At 55.5% G+C, this 19,430-nt stretch overlaps 6 non-coding genes across 6 annotated transcripts; 3 read left to right on the top strand and 3 right to left on the bottom strand.

Moving 5' to 3' along the window:
* Positions 1-5,476: 5,476 nt before the first annotated feature.
* TRNAK-CUU (transfer RNA lysine (anticodon CUU)) lies at positions 5,477-5,549 on the top strand. Its single transcript has one exon. It is a non-coding gene; the product is annotated as a tRNA-Lys (tRNA).
* Positions 5,550-8,503: 2,954 nt separating this feature from the next.
* Positions 8,504-8,577, top strand: TRNAM-CAU (transfer RNA methionine (anticodon CAU)). The gene has a single exon. It is a non-coding gene; the product is annotated as a tRNA-Met (tRNA).
* A 2,665-nt stretch (positions 8,578-11,242) lies between these two features.
* Positions 11,243-11,324, bottom strand: TRNAS-CGA (transfer RNA serine (anticodon CGA)). The gene has a single exon. It is a non-coding gene; the product is annotated as a tRNA-Ser (tRNA).
* A 2,262-nt stretch (positions 11,325-13,586) lies between these two features.
* On the bottom strand, positions 13,587-13,802 carry LOC142820570 (small nucleolar RNA U3). The gene has a single exon (XR_012897797.1). It is a non-coding gene; the product is annotated as a small nucleolar RNA U3 (small nucleolar RNA).
* A 1,308-nt stretch (positions 13,803-15,110) lies between these two features.
* On the top strand, positions 15,111-15,183 carry TRNAR-CCG (transfer RNA arginine (anticodon CCG)). The gene has a single exon. It is a non-coding gene; the product is annotated as a tRNA-Arg (tRNA).
* Positions 15,184-16,204: 1,021 nt separating this feature from the next.
* Positions 16,205-16,287, bottom strand: TRNAL-UAA (transfer RNA leucine (anticodon UAA)). Its single transcript has one exon. It is a non-coding gene; the product is annotated as a tRNA-Leu (tRNA).
* Between the last annotated feature and the right edge of the window lie 3,143 nt (positions 16,288-19,430).

The following is a 19,430-nucleotide window of genomic DNA, read 5'->3' as shown; positions in this document are numbered from 1 at the left end:
GAGACAGACTTGGCTCCCCCTTTCTTTCCCCCCAGAAATTGCCATGCTGCAAAGTGGAGATTTCAGACTCAGCTAACCAGCAGGCTTTGTGGTGCAATGGAAAGCATGTTGGACTTCTAAGCTGTAGTGGTTAACATGAGCCCAGCAAGACATTCAAAGGCTGTGGGTTAAAAGTCCCACCAGAGTCACTTTAGCTGCTTTCTCATTTCCAGGGCACCTTTTACAGACCAGGCAATTCTTAGGCTGACACAGGGGTGGGCTTGAGTCAAGGCAGTTCCCAGCAGACCCCAGTGAGGGTGGAGGGAAGGGCTGGTTCCTGGGGTTGGGCTCCAGGTAGTGACTAGAGCCCGCTGGGATTCATGGGGCCACTCCTCTAGGTCATTCCCCATCAGCACCTCGGTGGGCAAGTGCGGGTGCACCCCCACTTCCTTGAGGCCTTCCTTCGCCCCCCATTTCAGATGCACCCTGGCTACAGGCACCTTAAACGGGGACCCGTCTATGCCCTTCAGGGTCAGCTGGGTGTGGGGTAGTATCCGCTCTGGGGCCACTATATCGGATTGGGCCAGAGTCACCTCCCCCCCCGTGTCCTAGAAGACCGTCACCTTCCTACCATCCACCTCCAGGAGTATGAGGCACTCGCTCCGCAGGGGCCGTCCTGCCCCCACCCGGTACACGGAGAAATCCGCCTCCTGAGAATCAGACCTCCCAGGGGAGGTGCACTGAGCATCCTTCCCCTCTCTCTGAGCTGAGGTTTGCCTGCCAGCCCCTGCCTCTGGGGCAGCCTGCCCTTCCTCCCGCCCCAGCCAGTTAACCCTGGAAGGTCCCTGGTCCTGGGACCTGGTGCACTGAGCCCTCTTGTGGCCTTTTTGCCCGCAGCGATGGCAAGTTAGGCTTTGGGCTGTCTCTGTCCAGGGCCTGGCTGGTTCTCTGGGGCACAGATGACCTGTTCCTTGGTCTCGCCCCGTAGTTGACTCCCTCCGTCGCTCAGCCGAGAACCGGTCTCTGCGCGGTTCCCTTTCTCTCCGGGACTCCCGTTCACACCCGGACCGGCTCTCCGTGAACTCATCTGCCAGCCTCCCGGCCTCCTGGGGGTTCTCTGGTCTCCGGTCCTTGAGCCACAGCCTCAGTTTGGGTGGGCATGCTTCATAGAACTGCTCCATCAGGACCAGCTTGAGCAGCTCCTCTGGGGTCTGGACTCCGACTCCAGACACCCACTTGCGGCCGTATTGCGACAGGCGGGAGGCCAGATCCACATAGGTCTCCCGTGGCCCTTTCTGTACCCCCCGGAACTTCTTCCTGTACATCTCGGGGGTCAGCCCGAACTTGTGCAGCAGGGCCTCCTTGACTCGGTTGTAATCCCCTGGCTGTAGGTCCTCCAGCTGACTGAGCACTCCGGCCGCCTCCTGGTTCAGTGCGGGGATGAGCTCCTGCAGCCAGTCAGCTGGGGGAACCCGTTGCAGTCCACAGGCCCTCTCAAAGGAGCTGAGGAACCCGTCTATGTCGCCCATGTCCTTCAATTGGGCCACCACGAGCCTCTCCAAGCGTCTGGCAATCCTGGGACCCTGGGGCCCATCCGCACTTGGCGCAGCCGGTGCCCTGCCGGTTCTCCGCTCTGCCATGGCCAGCTCATGCTGTCGCTGCCTCTCTCGGTCCTGGCGGTCCCTTTCTCGATCTTGGCGTTCCTTCTCTCGGTCCTCTACTTCCAATTCCTTGATCCGCAGCTGGATCTCCAGCCGCCGCAGCTCCGCTGGGCTGACCTCTGCCCTAGATGGGCTACAGCTTGCAGGCCTCCCAGGAGATGCTGTCTCATCTCTCCGGTGGGTTCCAGCGCTCCTCCCCCTCTCTGAGCCTGACACACTCTCAGGGCGGGTCTGGCTGCTTCCCCTGGGGATAAGATCCTGGCCCTGTGGCTGGTCATTCTCTTCCAGCTGGGCAATCAGCTGGGCCTTGGCTGCTTTCCGCACAGGCAAGCCCCTCTCTCTGCACAGCTCCACCAGCTCTGCCTTCAAGAGTCGGGCGTAGGCCATCTGCCCGCTGGTCCCCTCGGTGCAGACTCACCAGTCTAGTGCTGCAGCACCCCACGATTCCCAGGAACCGCTTCGCTCTGTCTCCAGCACGCCTGGCTCCAGGGCTCTTGCTTCTATGGCGCCTTGTCGCTCGCCGCTGGGAGCTCCATCCACGGGGTGCACTGCTTCCCACCCCTGACACCAGTGTGACGGCGCGTTGGGGGTCCCCCATCTCCTGCACCCCGAAATGGCACAAACAGACTCCACCAGCCGGTGGAATAGAGGAAGTTTATTGCCTCTCCAGGATACAGCACAGCACAGACGTAATCTGGTCACAGAGCTGGGCTAGGATGCCTCAGGCCCCCTTGAGATGGGGGAGACTGGGCCCCTAAACTCCAGCCCCTTCCCCTAGGCTCTCCTCCATGCTCTCAGACCGCAACTAACTAACCCTCTTCCAGCCCTGCCCCCCCAGCCAGGGCAGCATTCCACCTTCCTTTGTTCCTCTCCATGGGGGGTGTCTGGTTCAACAAGTTTGGCATTACCTTTGCATAGTGAGGTTTTCCCTGCTGGGTCTTGCTCCAGACAGCAGAAGTCACCACAGCCCAGCAAGTACCCCGACTACGTCACACCCCCTTGTTGTCTCTGCCTGTAAAACAAGGAAAAAGCAAATATCAATCACTGGAGAACGTGGGCGTTGATCCCACTGCCTCTCACATGCAAAGCAAGCGCTCTACCACTTGAGCTAATTCCCCACTTTTTATGGAAAAGGGATGAAATCTAGACACAGCCATTGTGTAGACACGGCCTTGGGGTGTCACTAAACTAGCCCCAAGACACATTCCTTGCTTGGACCAGTCACAGTCCTACCTGAGACGTGTGTGACTCAAAAGCCTCCTGTTCCCTGCCAGTTCCCAACACTGGCTGCAGACCCAGCGATATTTGGTGCCTTGGCTGCTGTCCCTGCTGGCAGGGAGCTGTCCCGCACCTGCAGTTCATCCGCCTCCCGGAGAGGCAGCAGCTCTGTGAGGGGGAGAAGCCGGGGCATTTCCCTGCATGTATAAAAACCATCACTGCCGGCCCGGGCTGGGCCAGTGCACTGGCATCCCTCATGTCTGGAGCATACACCAGGGAAAAACTGAAACTGTATCCTGCCAGGCAGGACTCTGACCCGCTATAGGGCTTGGGGTCCCTCCAACCCACCCCAGTAGGAAATACCAGACCAGGGGTCCCTCCACCCCTCCCCAGGAGGAGCTATGGGACCAGGGGACCCTCCACCCCTCAGCAGGAACCAATGGGTGCCAGGGGGGCTCACACACAAACAGGTGCACACACCCTCAATATTCGTGCCCTGGGCAAAACTCACTTTGTCCCTGGAACAGTGACGAAGACAGCAAGTGTGCAGCATCCTTGCTAACTGTTTCAGAGAGCAGAGGAGAGTAAACTCATTGTCAAGGAAAGAAATCAACCCAGGTGGGACTTGAACCCACAATCCCTGGTTTAGGAGGCCAGTGCCTTGTCCATTAGGCCAGTGGGGCACACAGAAAACTATGCCAGGGAAAGAAATTCACCCTTCTAAATGGCCCTTCTTCAACTTTTAGCTCCTAATGAAGCCTCTTTGAAGAAGCCAGATACACAGGAAGGGCTGATCACACCCCTCTGAAAATCAGCTTTCCATGGGTTTCTATAGCTGGCTCCAAGTCATGGGCCTTGATGTCCTGTCTCCCTCTTGAAACCAGGGAAGTGTCTCCCACTGCTGCAGCCTCCTGAGACTCTATGGCCGTGTCTGTACAGCAGGGACAGCAACACTCACAGCCCCACAGGAGGGCCCCTGGCCTAGCAATGTGGCCCCCTGAGCAGCCTCTGATGTTCCCTGCTTGAGCCCCAGAACCAGCCCTGAGTGAGGGGGGCAGGGAGAGCAGCTCACACATGCCAAGGGGCTGGCCAGGGGCAGGACATGAGCCTGCAAGGCAGCAGTGACATCACAAGGAACTTTTACAGCACCTCAGCTCATTGGCTGGGAAGCAGTGACCTCACAGAGCAACCTCAGAGACCCCCATGGCCTGGCTGCCTGGAATCTCCTTTGTGAGGTTTCCCCTTGAACTCACCTTTAAGCCAGATCCCTGGTCAATTTACCCTCTGGATCTTACCCACAAATCACGCTGAGCCAATCCTTTAGCATCTACCATCTAAAGGTTTATTACTACAATAATACAATATAGGACACAGGACACATGCTTCTTTGCTCACCTGCACTAGCCTTTCCCAGGATGAGGGGTCCCTTCTCCCTTGCCCAGAGGGGACAAGAACAGAAACCAAACAGAACATCAGAACAGCCAGACGGGGCCATGCCAGTTGCCCAACTAGCCCAGGATCCTGTCTCACAACAGCAGCCAATTTCATTGTCCCGAGGGAATCCTCACACAGACAGTTATTAAATGATCCCTCCTGTCACCCATTCCCAGCTTCTAGAATACACCAGCTGGGGACACCTGCCCTGTCCATCCTGGTTAAATGCTATTGATTATGGCTGCCAGGGATCCCAAAGTTGAGTAGCTCTGCATTAACTGGAAAGGAAAATGTTTACACTAGAAGGAATTTTTTCCAAGGGGGCACTTGGAGTTGAGATAAGGACCAGTTGATCTGTAGTCAAAGACTCTACCACTGAGCTACACCCCCATGGAAGTTAGCATTAGCAGCCAGTGTTGGGACCTGGGCAGGGAACAAGAGGCTTTTGTGTAACACACAACCCAGATGCTACCCTTGGGCTTGGTCTGCACACTGAGCAGGCGGGTGGGAGGGGTCTGATGCTGTCACATATGCAGGGCAAGTCACTCAACTGGCCCCTGGGGGGGACGGGGGATTTGTATATTTTAGGAAGGGTCCTGAGTCCTGACTCCCAGCCACGCACCTTGGCACAAAGACCAATGGCCCCTGCACAAAGTGCATTGTGGGAATAAGAGTTGGGGCAGCAGGAAAGGGGCCGGCCCCTCAGCACGAGGGCACAGGCAGGAGGAGATGGGAGTGAATCCTGCTACCTCTGCCATGGCTTGGCCCAGGAGGGCTGGGGTCTAGCAGCTTTTCACCCCAGCTTTGTGGGAGGACAAGTAGGAAGGGGCCTCTGGAGGCTCATAGCCTCCTGGCCTGCTGTGTCTGTGGAAAGGGGGGAAGAGGACACACACCTCTCACAGGGGAACAGGGCCCATGGATCCCACTCGTTCCTGCAGAAAATGAAACAGGCTGAGCATTTTTCAGAGAACAGGCCAGAGCCCTTCTCCTGTCCCTGGAGAGATGGAAATGGGGCCGTTCCTTGTGGGGAAAGAAGTGGGTGTGTCGGGAGAGGGGATTGAGTTCAAACCTCTCCACAGACCAGAACCCCATATTAGGGGCAAGAAAGAGCCTTGAGTCAGGCAGTGGAGAACACTTGGCTCCTGTTACTCTGAGATGGGATATTAGGAAACTTTTCCTATGCAGCCTGGCTAGCTCAGTTGGGAGAGCATGAGACTCTTAATCTCAGGGTCATGGGTTTAAGCCCCATGCTGGGCAGTGCCCTTCCTTAACTCACATTCTCAGCCTGGGAGCAATTGGCTCTCAGTTTTCACCAGGGTTTTAGAAAGAAAAAGTCTACTCCTGGGGTCCAGCTTTAGTAGAACCAGAGAGAGAACCAACTGCAATTTCCATCTTCTGAGGAGAAGGGAAGAGGATTTTCTTCTCCTCAGTTCTAGCCACATCAGCCCAGGGAGGAGAAAAAATAACCCTCCGCCTGCTGATTGTCCCCCGTCAGCTTCTGTAACTTCACCTCCTTCCACAGCAGCTCCAGCTTTGAGCTACAAATCTCAAGGGGCTGGTGAGGAAATTAGGCGCTTCCCTGAGAACAAGAGGTGGAGTGTTCACAAGGAGCAGATCTGAGGGCTAAAAGCCCAGGCATCATAATGAAACAGCAAATTTTGCCCTAGAAGGCCCAGGAGTGACAGCCAGAGGGAGGTGGCTGTAGCAGAGCAGGGTCTGTCTGGAGACAAAGTGGAGCCTGAGGATGAGAAGGCCCATGAGAGGCAGAGACTCCAGAGCAGTGGGGGGCTAGTTACTTGGTTTGCCTGGTGGGGTTTGGGGGGTGGAGAAGCTGTGAAGCTCTGAGAGTGGATAAGGTCCCTGGCTGAGCTGTGACACCTGCCGTGTGTGTGACTCAAACTGTCCCTCGTCCCCTTTTGTGTGTCTGTTGCGCTTCCGGCTTCTTTCCTCAGGCACGTTCATCCAGCAAAGACACCCCCCCCCCCCCCCAGGGATCTTGTATCTTCCTTTGTGCCACTCAGCCACAGACACAGCAGAAGGGTTTTCCTGCAGCCACTGGCCCCGGCCCCTCTCTCCAGGGAACTGCAGCCCCTCAAACTCCCGGACCAGGCAGCTGCTCCCAGCATTCAGGAGGCACCAGGCCAAGAAGAAACCGTCTGACACAGTGCTGCCAGGGAGGGGCCTCACTGCTAGTCACTGTTCCCGTTGCAGGAGCAGAGCGAGTTTTGCCCTGGTACCAATATTGAGGGCACCTGTGTGTGTGTGAGCACCCATGGCGCCCATTGGCTCCTGCTGGGGGGTGGAGGGTCCCCTGGCCCCATAGTTCCTCCTGGGGAGGAGTGGAGCAACCTCTGGTCCGGTATTTCCTGCTGGGGAGGCTTGGAGGGACCCCAAGCCCTATAGCGGATCAGAGTCCCACCTGGCAGGATACAGTTTCAGTTTTTCCCTGGCGGATGCTCCAGACATGAGGGATGCCAGCGCACTGGCCCAGCCTGGGCCGGCAGTGATGGTTTTTATACATGCAGGGAAATGCCCCGGCTTCTCCCCCTCACAGAGCTGCTGCCTCTCCAGGAGGCGGATGAACTGCAGGTGCGGGACAGCTCCCTGCCAGCAGGGACAGCAGCCAAGGCACCAAATATCGCTGGGTCTGCAGCCAGTGTTGGGAACTGGGCAGGGAACAGGAGGCTTTTGAGTCACACACGTCTCAGGTAGGACTGTGACTGGTCCAAGCAAGGAATGTGTCTTGGGGCTAGTTTAGTGACACCCCAAGGCCGTGTCTACACAATGGCTGTGTCTAGATTTCATCCCTTTTCCATAAAAAGTGGGGAATTAGCTCAAGTGGTAGAGCGCTTGCTTTGCATGTGAGAGGCAGTGGGATCAACACCCACGTTCTCCAGTGATAGATATTTGCTTTTTCCTTGTTTTACAGGCAGAGACAACAAGGGGGCTAAGTGCTTCTAGGGGCGTCTTTGCAAAAGGCAGGGGACTGGTTTCTGCAGTGCAGTGGGTGTCACGTTTGCCAGGCATAGAAAAGTTCCCTGGCTAAAAGCCAGACAGGAAAGTCCTGCCTGTAACACCCAGAGGAGGGGATTCACTTGCCTGGGGAGGGCAGGAACAAAGCAGCACTTGGCTGCCAGCTGTTTGCACATCTGGACACAGAAGTATCCTGAGCCTTGGTTCTACCAGCCAGTTTCTTTTCAATTCACTGCAAACTGCGTCCCAGTTGTATGTGATGCTGAATTCACCTGCCTGGGGAGTGTGGGAACAGACCAGCACTTGGGAGCTTGGCTGCCAGCTGCTTAGCACATCTGGACACAGAAGAATCCCAAGACTTGGTTCTGCCAGGCTCCAGTTTCCCCTCTTCTGTTTCTTTTCAGCTCCCTGCAAACTGCCTCCCAGCTGTGGGTGAGGCTGTGTGTGTGAAACCAGCTGCACTTTGGATGATTTTGTTAATTGTTTAAAAAGCCTCAGGCACCTCTTCTGCCTGGGGAGGTGTCTGGAATAGACGCCTAGTGTGACCTCACCCTGGGGTTTTACCCCTTTAACCTCACCCAGAGACTCCTGACAAGTCTCCTGTATCCATCTCCGCCTCAGGCCAAGTGTTCGCATGTTTCATATCGAAGGAAACTCCTCCTCCCTATTTCCTGCCAGTCCTTCCCGAGCAAGCTCTACCCTTCTGTGCCAATATATCAATAAAGTGTATTATCCCACCACGTCCTTGTGATACCAACTTCTTCCTGCTCATTACCCATAGTCCTGTGTGTCTGTACCAGCATCTAAGACACAGATTAGATTTTGCTTCCCAGTGGTCCCTTGTCCCTCCTTTATCTCTGCAGTTACAGCACCTGCTCCCTCCCATTTCTGGCCCATCCCCCAGGTGTCCATGTTGTTCACTTACCTGTGGGCTTTGGGCACCTGCCCCCATCAAACCTAGTTTAAAGCCTCCTCACTAGGTTAGCCAGTCGGCACCCAAATACTCTTCCCTTCTTCGACAGGTGAACCCCGTCCCTGCTGAGCAGCCCTCCCTGCAACAGCATCCCATGGGCAAGGAAGCCAAAGTCCCCTGCCCACTGAGCTGTAGCTTTCTGTGCCCAGGGGTCAGACACCGCCTGGGCTCGATGGCTGGAGGGAAATGGGGAATGGCTGCACTTTGGGAGTCAAAAGTGTTGTCTGGAAACATAAAGAGCCATTTTAAAGCAACTTTGGAGGAGGGCACCATGGCTTGGCTGGCTAAAGCACCTGCCTCATAAACAGGAGATCCTGGGTTCGAGTCCCAGTGGTGCCTTGTTGTAACCTTTGCTCACATTTACTTATGCCCTTCTGGGACACAGAAGAGGCCTCCCCTGGCCACCCATGTAACTGCTGGTTCAGGAAAAGGCTGATTTGAGAGGGGTATTGGGAAGAAGGAAATCACAAGCCTAGAGCCCCTGCAGAAGCTGCTGGCACTGGCAAGCCTGGACTGAATGCAGAGGCTGCTGTGACTGGCACTGGCAAGGCGGGGCTCTGACTGCAATTGCTGAGACAGGAGAGCCAGCACCACATGCCCTTGTGATTCCCTGGGGGTGTCCGTGCTCAGAGAGCCTGAGGGAGCAACCTCTACAGCTCCTGCATCCATGGAGAGTCAGGGTATGTGGGCATCAGGTGCTTCTCACCTGTGATTTCCTTCTTCCAAACACTCCTCCCCAATCAGCCTTTTCCTGAGCCAGCAGTTTCATGGGTGGCCAGGGGAGGCCATCTAAGCCATGGTGCCCTCCTTGAAAAGGGCTTTGAAACTGTTCTACTTTATGGTCCCAGACACCCCCTTCCCATTCCAAAGTGCAGCCGTTCCCCATTCCCCTCCAGCTCTTGCCATGACTCAAGGCCTGCGCAGCCCAAGACATTTGATCCAAAACAGAACTGGATCATTTAATGCAGGGAAGGTCAATCAATGGCATTGAACCAGGATGGACAGGGCAGGTGTCCCTAGCTGGTGTATTCTAGAAGCTGGGAATGGGCGACAGGAGGGATCACTGAACTATTGTCTGTCCTGAGGATTCCCACTGGGCAATGAAATTGGCTGCTGTTGTGAGACAGGATCCTGGGCTAGTTTGGTAACTGGCATGGCCCAGTCTGGCTGTTCTGATGTTCTGTTTGGTTTCTGTTCTTGTCCCCTCTGGACAATGGAAAATGGACCCGTGTCCTGAAGGGGACAGAAAGTGGCCTGTGAAAGGCAAGGGTAGTTAAGGAGAGACCCATGTTCATGTGTCCCTGATGGTCTAGTGGCTAGGATTTGGCACTTTCGCTGCTGAGGCGTGGGTTTGATTCCCAGTCCGAAAAACCACCCTCATCTGTTTTAATGAAATCTGCCAAGTCTTTGCCCTTTTCCATCACAGGGAGGGCCAGTGGGCTGAGGGAAGGGAGGGGCTGGGGTGCCAGAGGCAGGCTCTGACTGGGAGACACTCCCAGCAGCCAAGCACATTTCTCAGGCAGCCCCTTCCCTGCGCAGGGGGCACAGGTCACACGCCTGGGTGAATAAGAGCTTGTGGGGACTGGCCAGGGCTTCAAGCAGGCAGCTCCCATTGGCCACACACAAGCTGGGAGCAGGGCCCAGGCATGAAGCCTTTTCCTCTGCAGCTGAGAGACACAAAGGGCCCAGCAGCCCCTTCTCTCAGCTGTGCGTGGGGGCAGGGCGAGCAGGGAATCTGCCTGAGGCTTCTTGCTGCCATGTTGGGTGGCTTCATGGGCTGGATCCAGCCCGCTGGCCTGTATTGCCCAGGCCTGGCTTAGAGGGAACCTTGGCTCTGGGCTGTGGGGGAGGGGCGCTGTGGAAAGGCCAGTCTCGCCTTCCTGGGCAGGGCATGACGACATGCGGCCAAACATCCTGGACAGAGAATTACAGGCCAGACAGGCTGCTTACAACAGCCATAATAGCTCAGTGGGGAGAGCATTAGACTGAAGATTTAAAGGTCCCTGGTTCAGTCTCAGTTTTTGGCATGTGCTAATAGGGGCTAATAACTTCAAGTTGGTGAGTTTGCTTAGAGCTGTCGTCACAAGTTTCCTGGTAAGAGGGAAGCTGAGCTGCAGCCTGGGGCTCTATTCTCCTAGGGCTGCACTTGCAGGAAATCAGACCACACCACTAGAAACACTCCCTATAGGCCTGGCACCACATGAGTCTGTTGTTAGCACCAATGTGCCCCCCTGGGCCTGAGGAGCACTAGAGCTGTTGGGCAGCTCTGCTCTCCCAGCCTGGGGCTGTCTGTCTGGGCCACACACTGGCCCCTCCCCTTCTAGGGCAGGGCTTCTGCTGTTCCTTGGTTTACTCAGCCTGGGAGTTGGGCTTATCCCAAGAAGCCAGGTGTTTACTTGGGGTGACACAAATAGCAGCAGAACCCCCTGTTCCCACTTTCTGCTTGGCTTTGAACCAGGAGCCTTTTGCACATTAAGCAAACACAATAACCACCACCCCACAGAAATATGCTTGCCAGTTTTTTTCTGTACATAAACTTGGACAAATATTCTGTTACCAATTCTTTGGCCAAGGCAGAGCAAGAGCAGGGAACAAGACCCCCCCCCCCCCCCCAATACTTCTCTAGACCCTTTGCTCCCAACACGGGGGTGGGGGGGAGGGCTATGTGCCTCTGGAGGAGTGACCCACATCATATCCCCAGCATTTCTGCCCTTCATGGATGGACCTTTGGGGGCAGGCCCAGACGCTCCATCCTCTCACTCAACTCCTATCACACATTAGAGCAGGGCAGCACCATGGGGTACGGCTGAGCCATGGGGTGCTGGGCAAGGGGCAGAGGCTGCAGGAGCTGAGAGTTTCCCTAGAGCTCAGGGACCCACAACGAGGCACCATGCCCCGTGTCTCTCTCGGAAAGGCGCAGAAAGGGTTTGACTGGGGATGGGGAGAGTGGCTCAGGGTTGTGCAGCTTGTTGTCTGCTTAGGGGTGTGGTCAAAACACAGGCCTCGCTGTGAGCAGGATTTGAACCTGCGCAGGGAAACCCTATTGGATTTCGAGTCCAACACCTTAACCACTCGGCCATCACACCTATGAGCTCAGTAATGCCCCAGGGCCAGGGAAACTGGTAACTAATCCCAGTGCCCAGACCTGACATCACCTCCCCCACCGAATTCACACAGCAAACCTGGCTCCCCGAGAACAGGGGGAGCCTGGGGGCTCATTGCTGGGCCATGGAGTGACGCACCAAAGCAGCCACCTCCTGTGGGCCTGTGAGTGTTGCTGTCCCTGCTGTACAGACAGGGCCATAGATTCACTGGTCTCATTAGCATCCCTTTTCCAGAAAAGGGTGCCAACGTAGACACAGCCAGCCTGTGTGTGTGTGAGTGCAGGAGTGACACACATATATATATATATCATATGCATATGATAAGTATTGATTATTCTATGTGTGTTCAGTAAATGTGGCATGTTGCCTTATCCCTCTGAAAAAGATCCCTAGTACTTCTTTTAAGTACAACACTTGCTGCCTGTCTACACTGGTGGGGAGTTCTTGCACAAGAACACTGACGTTCTAATGTGTGAAATCAGTGCTTCTTGCACAAGAACTATGATGCTCCCACTCAGAAATAAGCCCTCTTGTGCAACTGTTCTTGCGCAAGAGGCCAGTATAGACAAGGACCATGAATTTCCTGCACAAGAAAGCCCTATGATTAAAATGGCCATCAGAGCTTTCTTGCACAAGAGAGTGTCTACACTGGCATGGATGCTCTTGTGCAAAAACACATCTCTTGCGCAAAGGTACATGCCAGTGTAGGTGCTCTTGTCTGGAAGAGTTTTTGCAGAAGAACTCTTCCGCAAAAGAGTTCTTGCGGAAAATCATGCCAGTGTAGACGTAGCCACAGGGGAGAGAACGCTCATGCAGTGTAGATGCTCTGCAAGTTTTGGGGCAAGAACAGGTGTTCTTGTTCAAAAAGCCTGCAGTGTAGACATGGCCTTGGAGCATCTGCACTATGGCTGTGTCTAGACTGGCCACTTATTCCGGAAAGCAGCCGCTTTTCCAGAAAACCTTGCCAGCTGTCTACACTGGCCGCTTGAATTTCCGCAAAAGCACTGACTTCCTACTGTAAGAAATCAGTGCTTTTTGTGGAAATACTATGATGCTCCCGTTCGGGCAAAAGTCCCTTTTCTGCAAAACTTTTGTGCAAAAGGGCCAGTGTAGACAGATGAGATTTATTTTCTGCAAAAAAGCTCCGATCGCAAAAATGGCGATCGGGACTTTTTTGAGCAAAAGCGCGTCTAGATTGGCCAGGGACACTTTTGCGCAAAAGTGTCCATGCCAATCTAGATGCTCTGTTCCGAAAATGGTTTTAATGGAAACCTTTTCCATTAAAAGCATTTCCGGAAAATCATGCCAGTCTAGACACAGCCTATGAGCGTGTTTTTGCACAAGTAAATTTACAGCTCATCAGAAGAGAGGGCTTTTTGTGCAAGAGTTATTCCTCTTTCTATGAGGAATCAGCCTTTTTGCGCAAGAGCTCTGACTTTTTCCAGGAAAGCGACCAAGTATTGCTCTGTCATCACTGAAAGATGTTATGGCAGCTGTGACCCAACAGGTTACTTAGAGTTCCCTTCCCAGCCTCTCCCTCCCCACCTGCAGGAAGCTCTGTGGTGCACTCAGCACTAGCCCAGCTAGTTGTTGAAGGAGACAACCCAGAACTGGCTCCAGCCCCCACTCAGTAACCTGGGGAAATGACCCACCAGGCCTGGGCACGTTGGAGAGGCAACGATTCCCCACTGGCCAGGGCAGAGCCTCCCTCTGACACAGTCATGGAGCCTTCTCCCCCTGGGCCTGCCTCCCCCTTCACTCAGCTCTCACTGCTGGGTGCTGCCAGGGAGGGGCCTCACTGCTCGTCAGTGTTCCCGTTCCAGGAGCAGGTGAGTTTTGTCTTGTGCACCAATATTGAGTTTGTGGGCGCCTGTTTAGGGGGGAGCCCCCGCGGCGTCTGCCAGTTACTAACAAATATCTTAGCTACATGTTATGGGAGAAAGACACTACCCCAAGGGATAATTAACTCCTGGCTGTGGCTAGTATCTCTCTCCCCCAGGGCCACTAGGGAACAGATGAGGGACAAGGCATGAAGCAGATCCAAGGGGCTGGCTAAACCCACTGTAAGAAGCACATGGAAAAAGACCCAAAAGCAGGTGAGAGAACAGCATGAAAACATCAGGATCAGGACCATAGTAGCACATGTAAAACCAGAAACTCAAGAAAAGCCAGGACAGGATGATAAAGTGAAATCACTGCTCCTTTCAACTTCAAAACTAATTTAGAACTTTTTGACAGTAGCCAACCACTCAGCCTGTGTTCTCTGCCTCCAGCTTCCCAACAGGAAAAAAGGAACAATCATTAACAGCAAACAGTAATTACATTAAAACAACACTATCTGCTTGCTTCATACTCAGAAAAGAACATTGTGACTCACTCTCATAGCTAGCGAGACCAACCACTTTCAACTACATTTTTTGAGTTACCAACTTTAAAAACAATCTCTGAAAGTACAGTCTTAGCAGGTCCCTACTCGCTACACACCCACACTCATGTGCATTCACTTTCTCCTCATGAGGAATGTTTTCACACGACACTTAGAAAACTAAAGAACAGAAATAATCTCAGCAAAGTGCTTGTCCCATTCAAACACACTCCACCAGGTTTAGAAATCTGCATATTAGAATATGCTCTGTGTCCCTGTTTACAGAAACACGCCTCCTGATTAGCATGTGGAGCACCTGGCAGCCAATCAAAATCTCCTGCTGTTTCTTCCTGAAACTGCAGATCCTGGGGTTCCTCTAAGTCAGTGGTAACAAACTGCCAGTCTGCAGACCAGCAAGGGGCCAGGAACCCCTGACTGCTGGGGAAAGGTGGAAAATAACTAAGTAGAAATACTTGATCACACTACTCAAGACCTTTTTTGGGTGTTTGTACTTTACTCAAGTAATTTATTTTTGTCACACTTTGATTTTTATTCAAGTTATTTTATTTTTTTTAGACAATATTGTACTTTTTCTCCACTCCCATTTCCAGAGGCGCTGGGTTACTCACGACTTGCGTCATTCTGATTTGCTAAAGCCCAGCTGCATGTGCAAGCACCAGTCATCCAAGAAACAGCCAATCCACAAGCAGAATGCCCCTGCCAAGGAAGAAGCCTTTTAATAGCTGCTCCAACACCTTGTCATTCAAACCCAGTATCCCTGCAGGCCCTGCCAGCCTGAGACCTGAGCGAGCAGGGCGGCTGCCCAGGGCTCCGTGCTGAGGGGGTGATATGAGCAGTCTCATGTGACCTTACCTGGGGCCAGGCAGCTAAACAGGAGGGAACCCAGCAGCCGGGGTCAGGGGACAGAGGCACTTACTTGTGCCGGGTGAATCCTCTGCTCTTGGGAGTAACAGGAGGATGGGTGGGTTCCTGGGGCGGGGACTCCCCATTCCCCCTGGGACAGAGGCCCCTGTGGAAGCCCTGTAGGGGGAGGTGGGGCAGGCTGTGCTGGATGACACTGGGGGTGGGCGGCTGAGGGGGGTGGGGATTGAAGAAGCGTCTGTGTGGGCACTTGGGCAGCCAGCTCGCCAGTGAGCAGCAGAGCACACGGGCCCGTCGCCCCCCAGCCGAGCCCCCCAGCTGCTCTCCCAGGGCTGTGGCTGACCAGCCTGCACTGCTGCCAGCCCGGGCTCAGCCCTGCAGCGACCTGCCCAGCTGCCTCCCTGCCAGGGGCTGCAGACGAGTCTGCTGGGGTAGAGAGGAGGGACGTGTCTGCCCAGCCAATGTGAGGGGTGAGCCTTTGGGACAGAGAATTTCTGTCCCATCTCCCTGTTTCTTGTCTGGCCCTAGTGGCCTAATGGACAAGGCACTGGCCTCCGGAGCCAGGGGTTGTGGGTTCAAGTCCCACCTGGGGTATAGAACTGTGACCTTCTGAGGGTTGATTGGAAGCTTTGGCTTGCTTTTTTTCCCCATGAGAAATGGTTCCCCAAGAAATGCCACATCCCATAGGACAGCAGCTGTCTAGTCCCACCAACTCTGGGAGTGACTCAGACAGAGCCAGGGGGCTGGAGCAGAGCAGGGTCTGTCTGGTGACAGGGCAGAGGCTCAGTAGGAGCCAGGGGGGAGCTACTTTGGCCTGGCCCTTTTACAAAGCCCTTGAGCATGGGGCTGGCATTGGGGGAAAGTTCCCTCAGCGATGGGATGAGGGGGCCATGCTGGGCTAGGAAGGCGCCGTTCTCCCTGCTCTTGCCCCCAGAAGACATGGCTGCCAGGCCTGGGTGCGGGCAGACTGGCAGTTGCTGCAGCAGCACAGGGGCAGGAGACCCCACTGATGTGGGGGGAGGCAGCCCCACCAGCAGGCAGAAGGCTGGGCCAGCATATGGGGGGAGGTGTTCGACTGCGTGTCCCTGCTGACATGGAGCTGGGTTGCCAGGTGTCCAGTTTTTAACTAGACGGTCCAGTATTTGAGCTTCCTGTTCAGGAAACAAACTGAGAAAATAGAAATAGAAATGTCCGGTAGTTTCTAAATAACAATAATGTCGATTGTGATGTCATGTCAAGTGTCTCTGGTATTTTTGTAGAAACCATCTGGCAGCCCTACACGGAGCCCAGGTGACGGGACACCTCCCAGTACTCACTGCTGCTAGCAACACCCTCACACCACTCCTCACCGCTCTTTTCTAACAGGTGTAAGTCCTCTTGCGCAAGAGGGTAACGTGGGTGCAGGACAAGGGTTTCTTGCCCTATAGCTAAAATGGCCATCGGAGCTTTCTTGCACAGGAGAGCATCCACACTGCCATGGATCCTCTTGCACAAAAGCACATGGCAAGATGCCGCCAAACATAGCCAAAGGGACCTTCAGAAAGGAAGTCCAGTCCTCTGCCCTCATAGCAGGGCAAATCACCATCCAGATGGATGTCTGTCCAAAAGAGGAAGCTACCAGGAGTGGGGTTTGAACCCACACAGACAAACATCTACTGGATCTTAAGTCCAACACCTTAACCACTTGGCCATCCTGGTGAAAGAGGAAAGGCTAGACGTGTGCAAGTTCTCTCCCCCAAATAGCCCAGGGACTCACTCTCAGAGCATCTTCCCGGCCCATCCCTGCGCCAGGGCTTCCCACCGAAAGGGTGAGAGAGCCGCCCCCTCCCCCCCAGTGAGGAGGGAAGCAGGGAAAAGGGAAACCAAACGAGACAAAACCCAACGTCCCCAGGGATTCCGTGGGACAAAGGCCTGGTGGGGAAAATCCCCCCCCCCCACCTTCACCGGGCTATGTCTACACTCCCAGCTTCTTGCACGAGAAATATGCAAATAAGCCTAAGTGTGGAATATCATGGAGCTTCATTTACATACTTAACGAGCCACCATTTTTGCAGAAGAGGCTCTTGCTCCAGAAGGAGCTGTCTACACTGCCCCTTCTTGCACAAGAAAACCCCTCTTGTGCAATGTCACTATTCCTGAAAATAATCGTCGTAGTGGCATTGCACGAGAGGGAGTTTTCCTTGTGCAAGAAGGGGCAGTGTAGACAGCTCCTTCTGGAGCAAGAGCCTCTTTTGCAAAAATTGCAGCTCATTAGGCATGCAAATGAGGCTCAGCGATATTCCATGCTTAGCCTCATTTGCATATTTCTCATGCAAGAATCCGTGAGTGTAGACAGAGCCCTAGTGTTTTCCCTGCCTTGCATTTGGCCACCCCCCATGGATCAGGCCAGTGTTTACTAACCTTTTTTTATACCATGGACAGCCAAACCCATTCACAAACTTTTCCCAGACCGGTAACATATTTACATATCTGCATATCCATTATGCAAATAACAAATATGCAAATATGGAAATAAACTGTTGCCGGTCCCTACAGATCAGTGTTTGCAGGTATCTACACTTAAAAAAATTCACAGAAGAAATTCCCCTCAGGCTGCTGGAGGGGGCAGCTCCTCCCCCGGGGGGACTGGTGCCTGCAGAGGGAGGGGCGCAGGGAGAGGCACCCACAGAGGCAGGGGGCATTAGGGACACCCTGGTTATAAACTTCAGAAATTTTGTCAGGGGCAGAGGAGTTGGTGCCCCCAAGTGCCACCACCAGGCACCTCTGCCCCCCCTCCTGCCCGATGGGGGTGGGGGAGTTGCCGTTGAATCTCCCCCCTCTCCTTCTGTACAAGCCCTGCCCTGTGTCTCCCCCTCCCCCAGCCAGGCTGCTCTTGCTCCCCCAGTCTCCTCCCAACCTCCTCTGCCCCCTTTCCCTTCCTGTGACCCCCCCAAGTTTCCCTCCATTGCACCCCTACTCCCAGCCACCCCACGTCTGGCATGATCCCCCCAACCTCCCTTCAGCACCTCCTGCCTCCCCTTCCTGCCCCACATCACACGTCCCTGTTCCCCTTCACCCATCTTATCTGCCCCCACCCCTCTTGATCCCCCTCCCCACCCTCTCTGGGGTGGCTCCCCCCGCCCCGCATGAGCTGGTAGCAGCTTCCCTGGCCCCAGGCTGGGATCACAGCCCCCTCTGCTGAGAGCAGCCCTGGGCCAGATCCCCACACTGCCACCGTGGGGGCGGGGGGTCTGCTCTCTGGGAAGGGAAGGAGGGCCTCTCCTATCTGCCCCCACAAATGCTGCCCACCCTGGGGTGGGGGCCAGGCTGGGGGCCAGGCCGGGCAGGGGCTGGCCAGGCTGGGGGCGCTGCCGTGGGAAAGGTTCCCAGGGAGCAGCTTTCTACATCCCACCAGCCCTGCAGGAGATTCCCCCTCCTGGCTGAAGCCCGGGCTCCGGGGGCCCAGCAGTGCTGCACCCAATGCTGGGGCTCACGGATTCGCCCGGAGCTGCTGCCAGGGGCCCCGCAAGCAGAGGGCAGGAAAGGAGCCAGGCTGAGGCTTTGCAGAGAGCAGGCCGGGACCTGCAGGAGGAGGCTCCAGCGAGCACAGAGCCTGCGCAGGGCCAGCCTGCTGGGAGGGGAGCAGGAGCATCCAGCACCATTCAGGCCAGCGGCAGCCGACACTGGGGGAGCTCTGAGACTCCAGGGCAAAGGCCTCCAGCCCCCCAGCCCCGGGATTAAGTGCCCCTGGAACCAGGCCCCCTGGAGTAGCATTGTGGCCGGGGGGCTCTGACCCACAGGGGGGCTGGCCCCAGAGCCCAGGGCCTGGGAGTCTGGTCAGCAAGTGAGACTCGCCCGTCAGTCCAAGCTGCTTTCTCCCCGGCTGCCGTTCCTGCCTGTCCTGTGCCAGCGCCGCACGCAGGCCAGTGGGGCAGGACGGGGGGTGTCCGTGGGGCCCTGCTCTCAGTCCGTCCCTCACAGGCCCTGTGGGCTGCTGGAGGGCTGAGCCCGTCGCCCAGGCCTGGCGCGGGGATGGAACATGGGGCACGTTTCCCCCTGTGAGCGTGTGCGGGGGCAGGAGGGAGCCACACGGGCCCGGCTGAAGGTTTTGTGCTGGGGCTGGAGGCTTGAGCCCGAGCTGTCGGCCTCAGCGGGACTTGCTCCTCCCCTCTCCTGCCTTGCTGCCTCCTTTGGCCAGCAGCGCTCAGGGGCAGCCGGGAGAGCCGGCACCAAGGGCAGAGGAGGCCGAGGCACAAGCCCCTCAGAGGGGACAGGCCTGAGGCCTCTGGCTTCTGCCAAGGGGCTTTCTGTGGTGCCGAGAAGGGGAGGGAGGCCAGGCCCAGGCAGGAGAAGGGGCAGCAAGACACTGGGTTTCTGCCTGGTGTCACTCAAGGGTCCTTCTGCAGGTGAAGCGCCCATTAGAGCCCCCTGTGTTGCTGGGTTCTCCTGCCCCAACACTCACCCAAGGGCCACCTGGGCAAAGCAGCTTGCCCCAGGCCCCCTTCCAAAGCTCAGCTGGCAGAGCAGAGGCCAGAGGCCTGTGGCTGGGGATCAGCAAAGGCCCTTAGGTTGCCTTTTTTAAAAAAAAAAAAATCTTGCAGAACTGGAAGGGACCTTGAAAGGTCATCAAGTCCAGTCCCCTGATTTCTCAGCAGGACCAAGTACCACCCCTGATGAATTTTTTTGCTCTAAAAGGCCTCTGTAAGGATTGAACTCACACCCCTGGGTTTAGCAGGCCAATGCTCAAACCACTGAGCTATCCCTCCCCAAACACCTCTGTAGTCAGCATGGGCTTGAACCCATGACCTTGGTATTATTAGCACCAGGCTCTAACCAACTGAGCTAGCTGGGCTGCTGAGTTG

This window comes from Pelodiscus sinensis, chromosome 26 (assembly GCF_049634645.1).
Source record: "Pelodiscus sinensis isolate JC-2024 chromosome 26, ASM4963464v1, whole genome shotgun sequence".
Taxonomy (NCBI): Eukaryota; Metazoa; Chordata; order Testudines; family Trionychidae; genus Pelodiscus; species Pelodiscus sinensis.
The sequence above is the reverse complement of the archived record's forward strand: the minus strand, read 5'-3'. Positions and strand labels throughout refer to the sequence as shown.